Below are 19,665 nucleotides of genomic sequence, written 5' to 3'. Positions count from 1 at the left end.
AAGGAAGATGGAGTGGCTGGCTCGAGAGCTTGAGGAAAAGCACCGGTGGGAGCTCGAACGCTTGAGGGAGGAAGAATTGCTGAAGAAGTTGTCTAAGTGGGCCAAGAGAAAGCTTGGAAAAGACAAAGAAAATGCTTCAAGGAAGAAAAGCGAGCCTGGAGTCAGGCAGGTGGGTGGTTGTGTTTATAGAGAAGAGTGAAAGCCCTGGGGACCCACCTGCTGAGCCGTACCATTCCTGGCGAAGCCAGCAGCCACCCGCAGTGCTGGGGGTGAGTACCTGGCCATCAGCAACACACGGGGCTGTGCTGGGAAACAGCAGCCAGTGTTTGATCGTGCTGCTGCTTCACCAGGGGTATTTTCGCATGGGTTTGTTGGGTAGAGCTGTTCTTCTAGGGTCGTGCTGCCTTTGAGTCGTGGCTTCACGTAACTCCAAGCCCTAGATAGTTTTAGTTCAGCATTTCTCCCCGTTCTGCATGTGACTTACACCTCTGAGCCATGACCCGCCTGGGATGTGGTGTCTTTTGCTACCTGTCTGGCAGGAGATACCACCAGGCCCTTTAGGTATTCATTAGCAGCCAGACTTCCCAAAGTGTCAGCCAGACACAGGGATGGATGCTCAGCACACCAGAAACGTGCCCGGAGGACTGCACGGGAGTAAGGAGGTGTCTTAAGTTCCCTGTTTGGGTTGGGGAAGCTGTTCTGTTTCTCAGCTGGTTTGCAGGACTCCTCATCAGTCTGGCACTGGGGAGTTTAGTTTCAGTTGAGCTCAGCTGGGTACCAGCTGTGTTCTGAATTGGGATTTGTAGAGCACCTAGCACAGGTCTCAGATGAGGCGTGGGGTGCTATTGCAAAGATTGCCGCTGTCCTACAGCATTTGAGTTGGTGCTTTGAAATGCTCACAGCTTTTTCCTGCTCCTCCTGCCCAGAATACGAATGCATCCACTAGCAACACCAGCGCATCCACCGGCAACCTGTCCAATGTCACCGAGGGGGGAGAGAAGGGATCTGCAAAGGAGCACCCAGACTCTCTTGCAAGTAACAAGGAAGATAAGAAAAAGCAGAGCAAGGCTACCCCGACAGAGGCCTGCCCAGTGGAGGTTGTGCAACCTGCAGACCCAGAACAGGGGGAAACCAAAACTGAGGCGCAGAGTGACAGCGAGAAGAACTTGGCCCTGAGGTTTAAGATTTACGAGGCATCACAGAAGGATGTCACACACATTTTGTCATCCTGGGACAGGGCTCAGGGTATCCTGCTGTCCCCTCTGAACCAAGAGGTGATGCAGCACCAAGTACAAGGCCAGCACCAGCATTTATCCAGGCGGAGGAGCCGAAAGGACAGAGAGAAGGAGCATCTAGAAAAACTGAAGGCTCTTGAGGACTCCAAGTTATCTGGGCTGGAAGGGGAAGGTGCAGAAGGGTCAGCCAGGGGCCAGGACGTCGGGGTGCCCTGCTTGGACATCCAGGTGCTGAGCTCTGCAGATGTGACTAGGGCGATCCTGGAGAGTGGCAAGCTGCCAGCAGCAGAGCAGGTAAAGCCCTTGTGAGGCTCAGATTCTGAGCCTGCCGTGGTCTGGGCCCTGGTGCATTGTGTCCAACCAGGTGACAACAGCACAGAGCCTTGTCCAGGACACTGATGATGTTCCACGATGGCTTCACAGCAGCCACGTGGCTGGGGAAGTTCTTGCCATCCCTCAGATGGGTGGAAAGAGGGAGGGCTCTCTGTTAGAACATCCTCTCTGTTTGGAGAGTTTCCCAGTCTGGAAATCATTAAAAATGGTCCCAGGGCAGGGCAACTCCTGGTCATTGTTTCCTTCAGCCGAGTCACTCAGAGCTGAGATTTCTCTCTAGGTCCCACTTGTAGGTCCTGGCACTGCTCTGGAGCCTGCCCACCCCACTGGGCATAAAAAAGCACTGTACTCCATCTAAATAAAAAAACCCATTGCCAAAAGCTCAGTGCCTTTCAGGAAGTGTGAGGATGAAGGCGACGGGAGTATAAACAGGGTTTTCTCTTATGCTTTAGATCCTGGATGACCTGGGACTGGGTCCCTCGGGGCCTCCCATTCCACCTACTGCTTTTTACTCTGTGATCCGCTACCCGGAGAAGCGGATGGTCCCTGCAGCAGGAGAAGCCCTCGAGCACTTCACCTTTGTGGTGCCAGAAGGTGCCACTGCAGAAGAAGGAAAGAAGGAAACCAGAAGTTTCTTGGACGTCCCTGTTGTGCCTGCAGTGAAGGTGCCAGGGCAGGGGCCAGGCTGGATGGGGGCATGGGGGGCAGGTGGGATGGAAAAGGATCACTGTGGAAGGGCAGTGAAGACATGATGGGGCCCCGTGTCTGCAGGCATCCCTCTTGTCTGTTTAAAAGATACAGCTCTGCTTGAGACATAGGGCAGTTCTGTGAGATGAGAGAAAAAATAAATCAGCTAAAACCTTCAACTTCCCTTGAGGAGAGGGTCCTGGGCAAGGAGGGGTGTTGTAGGAGAAACAAAGTCCCATAAGGAAGACCAAATCCATGGGCAGAGGTGGTTGGTGGTTTATTCTCCCTCCTGTCTGTTAACAAACCTGCAGCTTTCTCTCCAGGATGGGGGTGTCTCAGGGCAGGTCTCACCTCTCTCCCTTGGTGTGAAGGTGTCAGAGGAGCAGGTCACGCCAAGCAGGGGTCGGTCGGGGGAGGAGAAAGCCACGGGCAGGCGGGAGGCTGTGAGGGAGAAGAGGAGCTCCAGCCGGGGCAGGAGAGGTCTCCAGGCGCCGGGCACGGGAGCACCCACGTGGCCCCCCGAGGCACACCAAAGCGACACGGACACGGTCCCATTCCCGGGGAAATCCGTCAGGTGAGCTGTGAGGGAGGAGGTGATCCCTCTGCTTCACGTCCATCTTGCCAAACGGGGTCCATCATCCCCAGCTCCACAGGGACCCTCTGCTGGTGCCTCTATGGGATGGCGAGTCCATGAGCCTCCTCCTTCTCTTGTTTGCTCGTTAGCAATGTCTGAAGCCTCCTCTTTAATTGCCGGGCTGAGCAGCTGCCAGTGGATAGTGCCTGCCCACGGTGAGGTGGAACTGAAGGTCCAATTCAGCTCCACGGTGCCGGGGCAGTTTGACCAGACGCTGCATTTTGAGGCCCTGGGGACAAAGCGACTGTACCAGGTGCACTGCAGGGGTACCTGCCTGTATCCCACCATCAGCCAGGACCCATGGTAAGGCTGGGGCGTGGGAGCCTCCCACACTGCTCCCACCTGAACTCAGATCCAGGGCTGCCCCTTGTGCCCCAGTGACCTTCTGGCTTGGGCAGAGCATGCGGCCTGAGCCGCCCAGCATCTCTTCTGTGCTTGGAGCTGGGAACCAGTACTGGTACTATGGGAGACCTCGGCTGGTCCGAGGGATCAGAATGGAAGTTTGATATTGACCTTGAACAGATAACCACGTACCCTTAAGAGGCTTGAAAGTCCTGAGAAGAGCTGAGTAAACAAGATTAAGGAACTGCCAGACTGGAACTCCCTGACCGCAAGGAGAGGAAGGTTATCGAGGTTGCGGCAGAGAAGAGGTCATCCAGTCATGAACTGTTAGTCTGTAATTAAACCAATCATATATGGACACATACTCTTCATAAAGTTATAAAAAGGCTTGTTAGAACAATAAAGTAGCCATTTTTGCACAATTTGGTGTTTGTCGTGTCCGTCTCAACGGGGGGCACTGGGATGGTTACTGGGACGTACTGCAGGGCACTGGGACATACTGGGATATATTGGGGAGCACTAAGAGGGTCATTGGGACATACTGGGGGCATTAGGAGGGATACTGGGACAGAATGTAGGGCACTGGAACATACTGGAGAGCACTAGGAGAGCCACTGGCACATAGTGGGGGGCACTGGGTGTCGCGGTTGATAGTATTGACACGGTGATGGTTTAGCAGGAAATCTGGATTTATTAATAACTAACAGCAATTTATCATTCCAAAATAATTCAGAAATGCTGAAAGAAAGAAAAGCGACTTACTCACAGATTCTGAACTGCCCAGATTCACACTCCCTCACTTCCCGGTGCCTTCATTGATCCATCGATCCCTGCGCATCCACCAACGGACAGACACCCAGAAACAAGGGTCCGTCCCCGCCATGAGCAGAGACCGAGCAGGTGACAGAGCAGCGAGCTCAGAGAACATTTCCCTCCTCTCGAGGTTAGAGCCAATCCTCCCAAGGCCTCGGCATTCCCCCGCGGGCGATCCCTGAGCCTCGAGCGGGGGGACCTCGCCCCGGCCTGCCCTCAGCTCTGGCAGCTGACGACACCTCCAGGGTTTGGTCCCTGCGAGGCTCCAGCTCAGGGGAGATGCTGGTCACAGGCCGCTGGGATCCAGGGGAGCTCCAAGGGTCTCCCTGGGGGTCGCAGTTTAGATGGCCCAAGATAATTGACTTTTGTCAGGTCCCTTCTGATGCCGTCCAGCAGCTGCACAAGAACTTGATGGATGTGCAACTCTGTTCTTGTTCCCATCTGGCCCCACCCCAGGCCCAGGTGCGCCAGGCCCTGAGGAGATGAGGGGCTGTTAGAGCCGATTCCCAGCAGGTGGGAGGGCAGGAGCCAGGCTCGGTAACGTTCTCAGTCCTTATCTCCAGAGACGGGGCACAGCTGGGGGAGGTGGGGGGAATCACACCCAGCACCAAGCACCCAACCAGGAGGGGCGGGGAGGGGTGAGAATTGCACCCCCACACCACCTTATCCCAGTTGTTGAGACAGGAGACAGCAACAATCAGTCACAAATGAGCTGCCGGAGCATCACAGGAGTTCATGGCACTGGCACCAAGTCCAAGTGCACTCTCTGCCAGCCCTGTGCCCTGTCCCTGCGCCAGCCCCCCACTGCAGAGGATTCCCTAGAACCAACGGGATCGAGCAGCTCCCCACCCCTGCCCCTTCCCCGTTCCCAATGAACACCGCCCCAGCACACCCGCTCCTCTGAGCTCCTCACCCAGCGCAGAGCCCAGCCAGTGCCCCAGGAACAGCACTGCGATGTTTCCAGCAGCGTCACCGCCTTCCCTCTGCAGGACGGGCCATGGCCTTGGGTGAGCCCCGTCTGATGGCATCGAGGGACTCCTGGCATGGGGCTCTGTCTGGCTTTTGGAAGGACAGAGGGCAAGAGGCTGATCCAGGGTAATTCAGGTGGTGTAACACAGAAGGAAAATAGCCCCCTTCGAACCACATTAACACTTCATGTTTAAAGTCACATGGTTTGTTTGGTTTTTAATTATCCTACCCAGGTCTGAACGCTCAGGCCAGCAAAACCCCTCTGCATCCCACAGCTTGTTCCCTTCAGACAGCACCAGACCACCTTTCACAGGAATAACTGCTTGCCACGGTTGTCGAGAAGCACTTTTGCTTCGAGGCTCACAACATCACCCTAGAGACTCCTTGTAGCTGATAACAAAGGGGTCACCCCGCCCCGCATACCCGGGGGGGGCGGGCAGGGCCGGGCAGCGATCCCTGCTCCAACCATCCGCTGCCCTCCCCGCTCTCTCCTGCAGCGGGGCAAGAAAACCCAACCCCAGCGCCGGGAAAGCGCTGCCCAGAGCAGGAGCAGCAGTTCAGTTTCCCCCCGGCCCCGAACTCACAGACACGCCCGCAACGAACTTCGTACTTCTACCCGCCCCCCCGCGGCACCTCCACTCGCAGCAGGCACCGAGGGCACGGACGGGGCGTGCGGCGGCACCGGCACCGGCTGCCCGAGCGACGGCGGGGTGGGAGGACCGTGCCGGGGGCGGGGAACAAACTTCCCCGAGCCGGCTGAGCCCGACTCCGAGAGCATCGGCCGGTGCCTCGACGGTCCCAGCTGTTCCAGCGGGCTGTCGCCGCCCTCCCCATGCCAGAGGGGCCACGGCACCGGGGACCGATCCCGGGACTGGCAGCGCCGTAGGGGGCAGGTGCTGGGGCTGGCAACACCGTCCAGGTCCGGTCCTGGGGTCGGCCGCGCGGCACTGGAGTTCGGTCCTGGGACAGGCAGCGTCGTCGGGCTTCAATACCAAGACGGGCACCGCTGTCGAGGTCTGGTCCCAGCAGCACGGCACCGGGGCCCGGTCCCGGGGTGGACAGCGCCGTCGGGGTCCGGTCCCGGGGAGGGCACCGCGGCACCAGGGTTCCGTGCCGGGGGTTCCGTGCCGGGGCCGGCAGCGCCGTCCGGGTCCGGTCCCGGGGCAGGCTGGGAGGCACCAGGGGCCGGTTCCGGGGCGGGGAGCGCGCCACCGGTGTTCCGTGCCGGTGCGGGCAGGTCCGTCAGGGTCCGGTGTGTTATTGATTTACCAATAAGTAGAAGAAATTGTGTTTGATTTAGTAGAAATATAAAATCGGAAGAAATATTTAGTAAAATTTTTATTTGTTGTGGTTTGTATTAGCAACCGATTGCTGCTTTAAAATCACCTGTACAGTCCCATACCAAGGCCGAGGAGATTGGTCATAATCATTTAGTAGAAACGTTTGGAATCTAGGTAACCAAATACAAACTGATCTGTAAGTTGATTTATAATATATATATATAGGACCAGGAGAATACAAGTAGTTGTCAAAGTCTAGGAATAATAGGAACTGAGGGAAACAACCGTAACAGCTTACAAGTACCTGCCAAGGAAACTGTGTCCTTGGGAATTGTGTTTGTGTATGAAACTGTGTCCTTGGAAATTGTATATGAAAAAGTTCTATATAAGATGGGTGATTTTAGTGCTGAGCACGCGTTTTTGGTGAGAATACTCCCCTGCGCGCCCGGCCGTCAATAAAGAAGTGTCTGCTTATCTGCATCAAATTGGTGTTGATAAGTTCTTTATTCCGGATTTTCGGTAACAGTTTCTGGCGACCCAGATGGGACCTCGCTGAGAGAGACCAGAGGAATTGGGGACCTGATCGGTTCCAGCCAGCGCCGAGGATTTCTCGGGGATACCCATTAATCCCCGATCTGTAAGGCTCTTCGCGACGTTCCCTGGATTTTGGTAAGACACTTCTTTTTTTTTGTACTAGGAGTGGGTTAGAGTCCCACCCTGCAAAGTGGGTTAGAGTCCCACCCTTGGAAAGTGGGTTAGAGTCCCACACAGTGGGTTAGAGTCCCACTGTATAAGCCTGCCTGTCAGACGCGGCGAAAGCTGCGCAGGGTTGGGCTAGAGGATCCTCGTGTATTGGAAGCCTAGGCGTCTGCCCGTAAGACATAAGCGAAAGCTATTGCAGGGTTGGACAATTGTGGATTGGGAAACAAGAGAACCTATATGCTATAGCATTCTCAAAGGAAGTGCCTCTGACAAGAAGTTAGAAGTTTTACATGTGTTATATTGTAAAATTGTTTATTTTTTTGTAGAGTACTGTATAAGAATTTAAGAATTGTATAATATTGTGTTATATACCTTTGTATATAGTAACAGTTGTGGAAAGGTGTGAGTGTGAGTGTGTTTGTAAGTGTGAGATGTGCAATTGAGCACGAAGCAAGTGCGGAGTTCGGATCCGCGTTTCTGTTACTCCGCGAGGTGTGCAACCGGAGAAGAACGAAGCGACAGATTTGAGTGATTGATTGTGTATTGTACTGTAAAGTGATTTATTATGGCATCTAAGCTGACTCATTCGTTTAAAAGTAAAAGTATGGGTAATCTGGCTGCAAATGACAAAGTTCCGAAAACTTCTCCGTTAGGATGTTTGTTAGCACATTGGGGAGATTTGCATGATGATTTGCGAAAGAGTCAGATGATTGAATATTGCAATCAGTGGTGGCCTCTGTATATTTTGGAAGATCAGGAAAAATGGCCTGTGAATGGGACACTGAATTATAACACCATTCTGCAGTTAATGCTGTTCTGTAGAAGGGAAGGGAAATGGAGTGAAGTGCCATATGTTGATTTATTTTTCTATTTAAGACAGAGGAAAGATTGGCAGAAAGCATGTAAGTTGATTAGTAGGGATAATTTAGTAATGGCTATGACTTCTGACGATAAAAAGGTGAAAAAGTGTTGTCAACATGTGAGTTGGGAAAAGATTGTTTAAAGAAAAGAATTGCTTCTGTTGAAAAGGATGAAGGGCCAGAATTAGATATATCCCCTCCGCGGAGAGAAAGGCATCGGGGACGAGAATATAGGGAACAGGTAGAGGAACCAGAGAGTAGTGGAATAGAGGATGCGGAGGAAGGGCCATCTGAGATTGTAATTCATACTCCTGTCTCCCGAAGAACTCGGCAGCAGGTGCAAACAATAGCTCCTCTACAGCAGGGCGTTGGTAATGATGGGCCAGTGTATGTAAAAGTGCCTTTTTCAGTTACGGATTTGATGGCTTGGAAGCAGGCAGCAGGTATCTATAGAGAAGATCCTGAAAGAGTAGGCAGAGTGGTAGATACTATAATCAGAACACAGAATCCGGACTGGAGTGATTCACAGGTGATCTTGGGTAATTTACTGGATGATACAGAAAAGCAGATGGTATTAAAGGCTGGCAAAGCACAGGTAGAAGTGGCTGTTTTGAGTGGGACAACAGGTGGAACAGTAGAGCAGAATTTTCCATCTGGGGACCCGCAGTGGGATCCAAATAATGTAGAGAAAGACTGAATCGATACCAGAAATGGATTTTGTATGGAGTTAAACATGCCATGCCTAAGTCTCTGAATTGGTCTAAATTATATGAGGTGAGACAAGATAAGAATGAATCTTCCTCAGCGTTTCTGGAGAGATTGAAGGAAGCAGCCCGAAAATATACTGACTTAAGAGTAGAAACAGAGGCGGCTCAGATACAATTGGCTTTGATTTTTATGGGACAATCGGCACCAGATATAAGAAAGAAACTCCAGAAACTTGAAGGAGAGGATTCAAGGATTTTGAATAAAATGCTAGAAGCAGCATGGAATGTATATAACAACAGGGAAAAAGAGGAATAGAAGACCAGAGAAAGTAGATTGTTGGCTGTAATGACAGGGACAGCAGGCAGAGGAAGGGGCAGAGGAAGAGGACGAGGAATTGGTGGAAGGGGAGGATTTATGAACTATGGTAATCAAAACTTTAATACCCCCTTAGGAGTGAATCAGTGTGCCTTTTGTAAACAAGAAGGACATTGGAAGAGAGACTGCCCAAGAAACGGGAATGCTCAGCAAGAAATAGCCAAATTGATGGGTTTAGATGACTGAAGGGGACCGGACGGGAACCCAGCTGAGCCTCTGGTTGTAATTAAGCTGGGAGATAAAGACGTTAAATTTTTAGTGGATACGGGAGCAACATTCTCAGTATTGAATACTTGTAAAGGAAAATTGGAACAAAACCAGCAAACATAATAGGAGCAACAGGGAAGGAGAAAAATAGGCCATTCCTGCAACCCCTGGATTTAAAATCTGGAAATAAAATAATTACACATGAATTTTTGTATGTACCAGAATGTCCGATACCCTTGTTAGGAAGGGATTTGTTATCCAAATTAAATGCACAGATTGTTTTTGAAGAAGGAGAACTTTTCTTGAAAATACCTGAATCAAAAACAGGAGAAATCCTGATGATACAGGAAAAAGTGAAAGAGCAGGAAATTCCACCAGAGGTGGATTCTGCAGTGATTCCTACAGTGTGGGAAACAGATATTCCTGGCAAATCAAAATTGGCAGAGCCTGTGAAAATAGATTTAAAAGAAGGTGCAGGGACAGTAAAAATTAAGCAATATCCAATCAAACCAGAAGTCAGACAGGAGCTGAGGAAATTAATTGATAAATTTTTGGAGTACAAAATTTTAGAAGAGTGTGAATCTGAGTATAATACTCCTATTCTACCAGTTAGAAAACCCTCAGGTGAATATAGATTGGTGCAAGACTTGAGAGCAGTAAATCAAATAGTCAAGGACATATATCCTGTGGTGGCAAATCCTTATACATTGTTAACAGCGTTAAAGGAGACTCATCAGTGGTTTACAGTGCTTGATTTAAAAGATGCTTTCTTTTGTATACCTTTGGAAAAGGAAAGCAGAAAATTGTTTGCTTTTGAGTGGGAAAATCCACAAACAGGACGAAAAATGCAGTTGACATGGACAAGACTACCCCAAGGATTTAAAAATAGCCCAACGATTTTTGGAAATCAGCTGGCAAAAGAGCTTGAAATTTGGAAACAGGATAAACCAAGGCCTGGACATTTACTTTTACAGTATGTGGATAACACACTGATTGCCACAGAGGAAAGATTTACCTGCATACAGGTAACAACAGACCTTTTAAATTTTCTAGGACTGAATGGGTACAAGGTATCTCGGAAGAAAGCCCAAATAGCCTACCAGACTGTGATTTATCTGGGCTTTGAAATTTCAAAAGGGCAGCGACAATTAGGAAAAGATCGCAAAGAAACTATTTGTAGTATACCTGAGCCAAAAAATATTCATGAACTCAGAGCGTTTTGGGGAATGGCAGGGTGGTGTCACCTTTGGATCATGAACTACGGTCTGATAGCTAAACCATTGTATGAGGCCCAGAGAAACTTTCCTTTCGTATGGGGCCCACAACAGCAAAAGGCTTTTACGGAATTAAAACACGCCTTAATGTCTGCACCTGCTTTAGGACTTCCGGATTTAACCAAAGATTTTCAGTTTTTTGTCCATGAGAGACAACGTGTGGCGTTGGGTGTGCTGACTCAGCGAATAGGAAGCTGGAAACGACCGGTTGGATACTTCTCCAAACAACTGGACACAGTGAGTAAAGGGTGGCCGAACTGCCTTCGAGCAGTGGCTGCAACAGTGATGCTCATATAAGAAGCTCGGAAATTGACTTTGGGAAGAACAATAACAGTCTATGTCCCACACATGGTGATAACTGTTTTAGAACAAAAGGGGGGACATTGGCTGTCTCCGAGCCAAATGATGAAGTACCAGGTAATACTGACTGAACAAGATGATGTGATTCTAAAAACAACTAATCTGGTAAATCCTGCAGTGTTTTTAAGTTCCATACAGGAAGAAGGACAACTGGAACATGACTGCTTGGCTACTATTGAGTATGTTTATTCCAGTCAAGACGATTTGAAGGACGTACCATTGGAACAACCAGACTGGGAACTGTATACAGACGGTAGCAGCTTTATGGAGCAAGGGGTCCGATACGCTGGATATGCGGTAACAACAGACACCACAGTTATAGAAGCAAAGGCATTGACGGGTACAACATCAGCTCAGAAAGCAGAACTTATTGCTTTAATTCGAGCCTTAGAACTAAGTGAAAAGAAGAAAGTAAATATTTGGACAGACTCAAAGTATGCTTTTGGGGTAGTACATGTCCATGGAGCTTTGTGGAAAGAAAGAGGATTATTGTCCTCCCAGGGATCAAATATTAAGCATCAAAATGAAATTTTACAATTATTACAAGCAGTTCAAAAACCAGATCAAGTAGCAATCATGCACTGTAAAGCACATCAAATTGGGAACACAAAAGAAATTGTTGGAGATGATTTGGCTGACCGAATGGCAAAGAAAATAGCGAAGGAACGAGCATTCCAAATGGCGTTAATTCCCTCCAAGACAGTAACCCTTCCTAGAGAAAAGCCAAAATATTCGGTGGAAGATGAGAAACTAGGCCAATTTCTGAATGCCAAGAAAAATTTAGCTGGATGGTGGATAACTCCTCATGGACGAGTAGTAGTTCCACCTTCATTAATGAGAGAAATAATGCAAACCAAACATCAAGAATGTCATTGCAGAGCAGAAGCTCTAGTAACATCTTTAAAAAAACAAGTTATATCAGTGAAGATGATGAGCATGGCTAAATTAATAACTGCAAAATGTGAAGTATGTTTGAAAAACAATCCAGTGATCAAGAAAAGAGTTCAAATGGGCAGGTTAAAATCTGGTACGGAACCTGGAGATTATTGGCAAGTAGATTTTTCAGAATTACCTAGACAAAATGGGTATCGATACATCCTGGTGGGGGTTGATACTTTTACAGGATGGCCAGAAACTTTTCCCTGTCGCACCACACAAGCAAAAGAAGTAGTAAAGTGGTTACTGTGAGAAATAATTCCAAGATTTGGAGTTCCTATTGGAATTACCTCTGACAGAGGTCCACACTTTGTTGCAGAAGTAGTCCAAAATATTAGCAAAATTTTGGGTATCACTTGGGACTTACATACTTCATGGAGGTCACAATCCAGTGGAAAAGTAGAAAGAATGAATCAAACTTTAAAGAGACAAATAAGCAAAATCTGTCAGGAAACTAATGTAAAATGGCCTCAAGCGCTTCCACTGGCATTGTTACGAATTAGAGTACAACCAAAAAGTGGAACCTCAGTCAGTCCTTATGAATTATTGTATGGGAAACCTTATGAACCCCCAGAACCAAATCCAAATATGCATGTGAAAGGGAAACAAGACGTGTATAACTATTTACTTTCCTTAGGAAAAACTTTGACCGCAATTCGGAGCGCAATACTGTGGAACAGACCATTATCCCTTGAAAACCCTGTGCATGACTTTTAACCAGGAGACTATGTCTATGTGAAGACGTGGACTTCCGAACCTCTGCAAGAACGCTGGAAGGGACCTTTCCAGATACTGTTAACCACCTTTACGGCTATCAAGATTGCAGAATCAGATGCTTGGATACACTATACCCGGGGGAAGAAGGCGCCCACTCCATGGAAGATTATTAGCCATGACCCAAAGACTTTAAAACTGACTCTGAAACATGTCTAATTTTTCATATCAGTTTGTGATTATTCTCCTTGGTTAGCTAAGCAGGTGATATTGGTGGGGACTGATTCGTTGGTGAGAAACAAAAGACAAGACGACACAGAACAATTGATCAACATTCCCAAAGAAATGTCTGAGGAAAATTTGATGTTAGGATTGATTAAGGGATTTGCCAACTTGCAGAATGTTACACAGATTACTGCTTGTTTGCCAATACCAAGAGCAGTAGGTGAATCTATTCCTTGGGGAATTTTAACTACGAATTTGACCAACCTGGAACATAAAAACGAATCCACTTACTGTGAGCAAAGGCCAGTGACTCAATGGAATGAACAGGTGAAAGTTATCAGAAAACAATGGAAATCGGTGGGTGTGGTGGTGCAATTCTTACCCCCCCCCCCTCTTTGTTGGGCTGCTTGGTGCTAGGTGCGATTCCACCCACATCCCCCCGAGCTATACACCAGTCTGTGGAGATAAGGACTGACAATGTTAAGGAGCCTGGCTCCTGCCCCTCCCGATTGCTCGGAAATGGTTAAAATGGCCCATCAACTCCTAATGGCCTGGCACACCTGTGCCTGGGATGTGGTCAAATGGGAACAATAACAGAGTCGCACATTAATCAAATTCTTTTGTAACTGCTGGAAGGCAGAAGGCACCAGAAGGCATTTGACAAAAGTCAATTATCTTGGACCCTATAAATGGCGACCACCAGGGAGACCCTTTGAGCTCTCCTGGATCGCAGTGGGCCTGTGACCAGCATCTCCCCTGAGCTGGGACGCCTCTCAGGTATCAAACCCTTAAGGTGTCGTCTGCTCCAGACGGAAGGCCAGGGCGAAGTCCCCCGCTTGAGTCTCAATTATCGCCCGTTGAGGAATGCCAAGGCATTGTGAGTATTTGCTCTAAACTCAAGAGGGAAATTTTCTTTGAGCTAGCTTCTCTTTACTCTGTGTGTGTGTGTGTGTGTGGGTACGTACCCTTGTTTCTGTGTGTGTATGTCTGTTCTGTGTCCATTCTACTGAATCCAAACACCTTTGTTTCTGTATGTTTGTCCATTTTGTTATGTGCATGCATGTGTATATATGTATATATAGGTACCGTTAAGTAAGTTAGTGTGAATCTTGTCATTTTAGAATCTGAATAAGTCGCTTTTCTTTCTTTTAGTATTTCTGAATTATTTTATAATAATAAATTGCTGTTAGTTATTAATAAACCTAGATTTCTTACTAAATATTACCGTGTCAATACTTTCATCCGCGACAGTGGGCAGAGAGGCAGATTGTCTAAAACTCTTGAATCATCAGTTTACACCAATGACTCATCTAGGTTTAGGGCTAGAAGCAGGTCCAGAACAGGGATTGTTAGGATGATGTTCATACGATGAACAGATTAAAAACAATGTGAGCAGAGACATCATGGAATGGCAGTGTAACAAAACTGGTCAAAGTACACAAACACAGGCACAGTGGAATTCTGTATGGTCGATGTCCATATTTTCTCAGTTTCAGTACATGGCTAGAACTCCCTGGTGTTTTACTTGGGACGGTACTTGGGTTAAAGGTGTACTCGCAATTCTTCCTTCAGTAGTAGATAAAGGTACTACACGAATAGAAAAGGAACATGTAGTACCATGGTGGAAGTGTGAAAAGGTGTATGATTGCAGCAATGCAGACTCAATAATTCAAAGAATTCCTCCCTTAGCAGCTTCTCTGAAGTTTGGTTGTTATTGTCGAGGTTTTCATAATAACCTCACTTTGACAAGCATATTCACGCCCAGGAGAGGATACTTTTTCAGTTGTAAGAAATCTACCATTCAGAGTTCAGGACATTTGGTTTGGGCATTAAGTGATGGAACCTGGACAACTCACTTGCCAGTAGATGGTAAGGTGAAACAAGTTACTTTAGGCATGCCGCCATTGTGTCCAATTTGGAAGAAATCACCATTCAAAGGACCCTTAGAAGATTTAAGATTAAAACGAACCAAGAGGTCTGAAACAGATGATGACACATGGAATGAACCATCAACAGGAGTGAAAATTGGCTGGGCCTTAGAGTCCCTTTTGAACCCTATAGCTTCATATAGAAACAGAGAATGGCTCTATCAGTTAACAGGACAAGTAGAAAAATTGGCCAACGTCACAAGGAAAGGATTTAAAGAATTAAACATTCAATTACAGGCAACTTCCCGAATGACACTTCAGAACAGGATGGCATTAGACATGCTTCTGCTAAAGGAGCATGGAGTGTGTGGATATCTCAAGGATAGCCCAGATCATTGCTGCATTCATATTCCTAATGTCACTCAGGATGTAGAACATGATCTAGATCTCTTAGACAAAATCGAAAAAGAAACAGAAACAATTTGAGAAGATATGTCCGAAGATTGGTTGGAAAAGATTTTTAGTGGATTAGGATGGAACCTGAACTCTTGGCTGAAATCCCTAATCAAGACCTTATTTTTGCTGTTAATTGTCTTTGTGATTATCATCTTAATTTATGCTCGTCTTAAAAGACAGTTTATTAATAGACTTGCAGCACACCGAAGGATTATGAGAGAAGTACCACATATGCCACCTGAATACAGTCCACCACCGAAGTATGGAGAAACAAATACTAACCTTAAAAATGAAAATGAATAAAATGTGAAAGTATTGAAATAATTTTCAACACTTTCAAAGGGGGGAAATGTTATTGATTTACCAATAAGTAGAAGAAATTGTGTTTGATTTAGTAGAAATATAAAATCGGAAGAAATATTTAGTAAAATTTTTATTTGTTGTGGTTTGTATTAGCAACCGATTGCTGCTTTAAAATCACCTGTACAGTCCCATACCAAGGCCGAGGAGATTGGTCATAATCATTTAGTAGAAACGTTTGGAATCTAGGTAACCAAATACAAACTGATCTGTAAGTTGATTTATAATATATATATATAGGACCAGGAGAATACAAGTAGTTGTCAAAGTCTAGGAATAATAGGAACTGAGGGAAACAACCGTAACAGCTTACAAGTACCTGCCAAGGAAACTGTGTCCTTGGGAATTGTGTTTGTGTATGAAACTGTGTCCTTGGGAATTGTATACGAAACAGTTCTATATAAGATGAGTGATTTTAGTGCTTGGCGCGCGTTGTTGGTGAGAATAATCCCCTGCGTGCCTGGCCGTCAATAAAGAAGTGTCTGCTTATCTGCATCAAATTGGTGTTGGTAAGTTCTTTATTCCGGATTTTCAGTAACAGGTGCTGGGGCAGGTAGCGCGGCACCGGGGTCCAGAACCAGGGCAGGCAGACCAGCACCGGGGGCCGGTGCCGGGGCGGGCAGCGAAGCAGTGCGGGCGGTCCCGGGACGGGCAGCGCCGTACCGGGTTTCGGTCCAGCGGCGGGCAGCGAAGCATCGGAGGCGGTGCCGGAGCGGGCAGGGAGGCACCGGACTTCGGTCCCGGGACGGGCAGCGTCGTCGGGTTCCGGTCCCGGGGCAGACAGCGAGGCACCGCGGTCCTGTCCAGGGGCGGGCAGTGCGGCACCGGGGGCGGTCCCGGGACGGGCAGCGCCGTGGGGATCCGGTCCCGTGGCGGGCAGCGCGCCACCGGGGTTCGGTCCCGGGGTGGGCAACAAGGCACCGGGGGCCGGTGCCGGGGCGGGCAGCGAAGCAGCGGGGGCGGTCCCGGGACGGGCAGCGCCGTACCGGGTTTCGGTCCAGCGGCAGGCAGCGAGGCACCGGGGGCGGTGCCGGGGATGGCAGGGAGGCACCGGAGTTTGATCCCGGGACGGGCAGCGTCGTCGGGTTCCGGTCCCGGGGCGTGCAGCGCGGCACCGGGGTTCGGTCCCGTGACAGGCAGTGCCGTGGGGATCCGGTCCCGTGGCGGGCAGCGCGCCACCGGGGTTCGGTCCCGGGGAGGGCAACAAGCAACCGTGGGCCTGTCCCGGGGCGGGCAGCGCCGTCGCGGTCCGGTTCCGGGGCGGGCAGTGAGGCAGCGGGTTCCGGTCCCGGGGCGGGCAGCGCGATACCGGGGGACGGTCCCGGGGCGGGCTGCGAGGCACCGGGGGCCGGTTCCGGGACGGGGAGCGCTCCACCGGGTTTCCGTGCCGGTGCGGGCACGTCCGTCGGAAACCGGTCTCGGGGCTGTAGCGCGACACCGGGGTCCAGAACCGGGGCGGGCAGAGAGGCACCGGGGGCGTTTCGGGGCGGGCAACAAGGCAGCGGGGGCGGTGCCGGGGCGAGCAGGGAGGTACCGGGGACCGGTGCCGGGACCGGCAGCGCCGTACCGGGTTTCGGTCCAGTGGTGGGCAGCGAGGCACTGGGGGGCGGTCCCAGGGCGGGAGGCGCGGAACCGGGGGACGGTCCCGCGGCGGGCTGGGAGATACCGGGTGTCGGTCCTGGGGCGGGCTGGGAGGCACCAGGGGCGGTCCCGGAGCGGGCAGCACCGCCGAGGTTCGGACCCTGCAGCGCGGCACCGGAGGCCGGTCCCGGGGCGGGCAGCGAGGCACCGGGGGGCGGACCCAGGGCGGGAGGCACGGCACCGAGAGGCGGTCCCAGGGCGGTCTGGGAGATACCGGGGGTCCGTCCTGGGGCGGGCTGGGAGGCACGGAGGGCGGTGCCGGGGCGAGCAGGGAGGCACCGGGGGCCGGGGCCGGGGCGGGCTGGGAGGCACCAGGGTTCGGTCCCGGGGCGCTCAGCGTCCTACCGGGGGCGGTTCCGAGACGGGCAGAGGCACCGGAGGCCGGACACCGGGCGGACAGTGCGGCACCGGGGGCGGTCCCGGGGCGGGCAGCGCGGCACCGGGGCTGGTCCCGGGACGGACAGCGCCGTGGGGATCCGGTCCCGTGGCGGGCAGCGCGCCACCGGGGTTCGGTCCCGGGGTGGGCAACAAGGCACCGGGGGCCGGTGCCGGGGCGGGCAGCGCCGTACCGGGTTTCAGTCCAGCGGCGGGCAGCGAGGCACCGGGGGCGGTGCCGGGGCGAGCAGGGAGGTACCGGGGGCCGGTGCCGGGACGGGCAGCGTCGTCGGGTTCCGGTCCCGAGGCGGGCAGCGCAGTACCGGGGGGCGGTCCCAGGGCGGGAGGCGCGGCACCGGGGGGCGGTCCCGGGGCAGGCTGTTAGGCACCGGGGGCGGTCCCGGAGCGGCCTGGGAGGCACCGGGGGCGGTCCCGGGGCGGGCAGCACCGCCCCGGGGTCGGTCCCGGGGCGGGCAGCGCAGTCGGGGTTAGATACCGGGGCGGGCAGCGCGGCACCGGGGGGCGGGCGCCCCCCCGCCCCGCTCCCCCCTTCAGCAGGTCCTTGTCCACCATCTCGGGCCGCAGCTCCTGCAGACGCATTGGCCGGGGCCGCATCCGGAGCCGGAGGCCACGGACCGTGGCGAGCAAGAGGGCGATAGGGGCGGGGAGGAAGAGCAGGAGTCCTCGTCGGGGCGGGCTGCGGGGGAGCGCGGGGAGAGCGCGGTCAGCGCCCGGCCCCTCCGGCCTCGCCCGGGGGCTCCGCGCCAGCCCGGGCTGCCGGCACCCGCGGGGCTCCCGCCGCGGGCAGGTCCTTGTCCTCCCGCCGCAGAGCAGCAGCGGGTCGCGCCTCCACCCCACGGCCCGGCCCTACCGCATCCCCCAGGCGGCCCCGGGACCCCGCGCCAGGTCTCTGCTCCCAGCGCCGGCAGCGAAATGTTTGTGTTTCCCAGCGGGTGGCCCGGCGGCGCGGGGACCTGCCTCGGCGGCCTCACCCCCCGCGCAAAACCCGCCTGCGCGCCGCGGGAGCGTTCTCTCCGGGGGGGGGAACCACAGACGGCAACAACAACAGCAGCGACAAAAAACCGGCGAGACCTCCCCCGTTCGCCTTCCCCGCTTGCCACAGCCTCCCCCCGCCGCCCCCGCCTAAACAAAGGCCCGACCTACACCGCGGCCTGAGCAAACCCGGCGGAGGCGGCGGAGCGCGGGGCCCGCGGGAGCGGTTTGTCCGTCCTGCTGCCGCCCAGAGCCCGAGTGCGCCCCCCCGGAACGGGCACCCACCCCCCTACAGCTGCCTCGCCGCTCCCCCCCTGCGCCCCCGGGGTCCCGCCAGAAAACCTTCCTCATTCAGCTGAAAAAGGAACATCGGAGCCGCCCGGGGCCCTTCTCCGGTGCCGAAACGGAGCCCGACACCCCCGGCGGGGCTAATGAACCCCCGCGCCTCGGCCGCGCCGCGGGCAGAGGGTGCTCGGCGCCGGCTGCCCTCAGCTCCCCGCAGACCCGGGACAATCCCCAGCCGGGGGGGCCGCAGGCTGCTGGCGCCTTCCCCCGCCAGCCCAGCCGTCCCCGCAGAGTTCCCGCACCCCAAACGCTGCTGCTGCTCCCGGCACATCGCGGGGGAATAAAGCAACAGCGGGTCCGTCGCAGGGGCCGTAAATGCCCGGGCGCTGCTTCTCTGCGCCTATTTAACTCGCCAGGTGTCTTTAATTAAACTCGCCGCTGTGTTTCCATCTCCCGCCGCCCCCCCTTTGTTTCAGCTCCGCCTGACAAGAGATGCGAGACACGCCGCGGAGTCCCAGGAAAGCAAACTGAGACTGGTGGGTCCGTCCCTAAATACGGTCCGTTTGAGAAAAGGGAATTCTGCTCTCGAGCAGCTGGAGGAAAGGAGAAGCCCCGTGTTCTTCTCCCCCTAAAAGCCATGATCCTTGTTTCAAATCCTCGGAGCCGATTCTGCAGGACCGTCACTGAGCGAGGGGCGGGGCCGAGCCCCGGGAAATCCGTTTGTCCCGCGCTAAACCCGACCTAAGCCCGGACGGCACCTCGCTGGAGTTTAGTCCTGACGCCCCCCACAGCCGCTGCCACGGCGAGGCAAGCAGGGCTTGGGGGTTTTTTCTGGCCGCGACCAGGCACGGCGCGACCGCCAGCCCAGCCGCGGCACGGCCCGGCACGGCGGGCAGAGCGGGGGGGCCGGGGACACCGCCGGACACCCCGGCCCGCCCCACACCCCCGCCGCCGGCCCGGAGGCGGCTTTCGGGCGTCTCCCCGGCGGGCCTGGGGCGGCCCCGCGGGGGGAGGTCTCGTAGCCCCGGGAGGC

General features: G+C 52.9%; 1 pseudogene; it reads left to right on the top strand.

The window, feature by feature from the left end:
• LOC141938255 (hydrocephalus-inducing protein homolog) overlaps positions 1 to 427 on the top strand; it is a 56,418-nt pseudogene extending 55,991 nt beyond the window's left edge.
• Positions 428 to 19,665: the final 19,238 nt, after the last annotated feature.

Source organism: Strix uralensis, chromosome Z (assembly GCF_047716275.1).
Source record: "Strix uralensis isolate ZFMK-TIS-50842 chromosome Z, bStrUra1, whole genome shotgun sequence".
NCBI classification, from domain to species: Eukaryota; Metazoa; Chordata; class Aves; order Strigiformes; family Strigidae; genus Strix; species Strix uralensis.
The sequence above is the reverse complement of the archived record's forward strand: the minus strand, read 5'-3'. Positions and strand labels throughout refer to the sequence as shown.